Source organism: Pinus tabuliformis, chromosome 4_2, assembly GCF_031772625.1.
Source record: "Pinus tabuliformis cultivar Carrire ecotype Pingquan chromosome 4_2, CPIR1, whole genome shotgun sequence".
Taxonomy (NCBI): domain Eukaryota; kingdom Viridiplantae; phylum Streptophyta; class Pinopsida; order Pinales; family Pinaceae; genus Pinus; species Pinus tabuliformis.
Window position 1 is genome coordinate 1,158,336,460 of NC_142304.1, and position 3,195 is coordinate 1,158,339,654.

Sequence of the window (3,195 nt, forward strand, 5' to 3'; positions counted from 1 at the left end):
CATCACTGACCTTGGATCGAATGATTCTATGAGTATTCGACATCAACACATCTATTCGCACTTCATATATTTTACTAGAAGTACCTTTACAACCATTGCCATTATTAGTGGTTTCTCTCGCACTTGTTAACGATTCACACCATTGATAAGTAATCAAGTGGTTTCTACCATGTTCGACTTCGAGACATTCACTTGCATGGCTAGATTTGTACTATGGATCAAGTGATGGAGATCAGGACCCTGGATCTAGTTTGATCCATCTAGGATGTGTAAAGTTATTGAATATTCATGATTGGAAACATAAATCCATTGATGGTTGCATCCATACCATGTCGTCTATTGACATGGACCTTCAGATGTATTTTCGTACTGTACTTTGAGACATTTATGTTATGAGTATGGGAATGCCTACCTCAATGATGATATTGTATATTACATTTTAACTTTTGTTTGATTGTTTCAGGTCTCCGACTGTAGTCTCAAACCCAAACCTTGGCATGATAAAGCATTTCATTCATCATACATCTCTTATGAGTTTGTGCTTTAGGGGGAAATTTCTTACACATCATTTTGTCGCATTAGGAAAATGACAATCGGTTTGGATCTTTCACTATCCACAAATGTGTCCCAAGAGGATTCCACTGCAAAGCTAGAATCTAAATCATCCCAAAGCAAGTGATATTCATGGATCCTATGGTATAAAAACCCTATTTTTAGCTACCTGCGTAGTTCCCTAGTTAATTTCTACGCATATGCAGATAATACAATTAAAATATGCACATAAGTACGCACTCTCATACACTATGCCTTGCGAACATGAGATCACTCTTGTCCACAAGAGGGATAAGTCCACATAACACCGAGAAGGTCCTATGCCCTCTCCACATAGCTCCAACCACACTTATTAGTACATATATTCATCAATCGATCAATAACTAAAAAATTCATGACAAGAGATATAAATGTTACACCTCATATAACAAGAAAATAACCAACATATAAAACATGGCAGAAAACTTATAATATTACCATCATAATCAATACATATACTCATAGATCACCATAGGAAAATGTGTCATATTAACATAGGAAAATGCCAACCAAGTCAAGGACTGCCACATACCACCCGACCATATATTGGGCTGAATCAAATATTTATTTTATCCTATCACACCCATGCCATATTCCAAACATGAATGTGTGATATCGTGGAATAAGCCAAGACAAAAAAACTAGGGATTCCAGAGGCCAAACCACCTCAACCCTCAACCAGTGATTCCACCTCACAGCTGAACATCACTAACACCAACCAAATCAGTCTCTACCCAAGATGTCTAAGGATCCAAGAACTAATAACTCAACCCACAACCTTCGAGGGCTTCCAAAGCATTTGTTGAACCTGTTTCCAGGGACTAGTAACTCAACCCACCAAGGGCTCCAAAACATTTGTCCCAACTTAGGCTCTAGTACAAGTAATTCAACCCAAGCTATTAAAGGGCTTCCAGAGAATTTTTTCCAACCCATAACCATAAGGAATTATGAGCACCAATCATAAAACAATCAAGTGGAAAACCCACAACACCATAGATATCCAGGAAATGACAAGGAAAGGTTAAAACAACTGTTATTCCAGGAAAATATCCATGCCAATGACCACACATAACCCGATAATCACATGCATATACCATGCATCCATAAATCAACAAGGAAATCACACATGAGACCTATTACCTACAAAGTAATCTAGTTGTAGTGGTTGATCCAACTGTTCCCTTGTGCTTTCCTACTTTCCTTTTCCTTCTTTATGGAAATCCAAGTGAATTCTAGAGTGCTCCAAGCATGCTCCTAAAATGCTCTAAGTGTGTAAGAGTATGAGAGAATGAGAGAATAGAAGGGAGATCCAAAAATGAACTTGCAATAGGTTGTGACATGATCCTCAGAATCCTTTTTATCATTGAAGCCTCTATTTTCTCCATTTTGTTTCATTTTCCCTTCAGTCGCCTAGGGCTTTGGGTCAACACCCTAGCAGAGCAAGGGGTTATCTACAGTAAAAGCAAGCATTCCACACAGACATGATACCTAAATAAGCAAACTATGTGAAGAGAGGTGCATCTGGGGTCCTTCGTTTGGGTAGATCCAGCCAGGGTCCAAACCCTCTTGGAGTTCCTCTCGATCCTTGAACCTACAAAACAACCAATTCAAAGAAACATAGTAATATATGGACAAATTATCATATAGAAATCAACTTCATAGCTTACTGAAAGATGGTTAGTTATACATTGAAACAATTATTCATATGTAAACCATAACAATAACATCATATGCATAAAGAAGATTGATTTCGGGAACAAGACAAATGTTTCTTTATTGCATATATATAAAAAAAAGCAAGGAATGATATCACCTGAATATTCCTCTTGTTTGCTCCAAGCGGAACCGTCGTCTGAGTCTGTCCAATCCCAAGTCTTCAAAAGGCTCCTTCCATGACTCACACAAGGATATCTGAACTAGTGAAATGACATCAAAACTCAAGGAAACAAGGGTTTCCTATGATGGGGGAAGTGCTGGAAGCACAGGGATCTTCAAACTTGATCAGGGATAATCTCAGCAGAGTAATTCTCTCTCTTCTCTTCTCCTTTAGGCCTTCCCATTGAAGCCTTTTTATAATTCTCCCAAAGTAGTTTTTTAGTTGGGAATTCATTGGGAACAGTTGGGCCATGGGCACTAATAGGTAATCAATAGGTAAAACCCGTGATTTCCACCCGAAATTAAGGAGATTTAATTTTTTTAAGTGTTTTAAGACATATACGCGAGTTGGGTATACACTGACCCACGTACACACGCGTTTAGCTCAAGGCAATGTCGCGTACAAGGAGTATAACACTGTTTTTTAAGTATTTGGACCAAGTCTGGAAGGAGGGCTTGCCCTAGGCCATAAATGCAGCATCAAAAATATTAAGGGTGAGATTTGGAGCTATAAAAAATGCCCCCTAATATATGAGGTCAAAAGGGGTACATGATGGCTGAAATGTATTAAGTACATGGAAAGGAAACCTGTCAAAAACTGAGAAGGACTTCACCAGATTTCAGCCTGCCAAGCCACAAAAGGAGATCAGAAAGAAACACTGTCTGAGGCGGGCATACCCATGCTCAGAGAAAGTAAAGCATGTCCGCATATCAAGCACAAGCGGATCC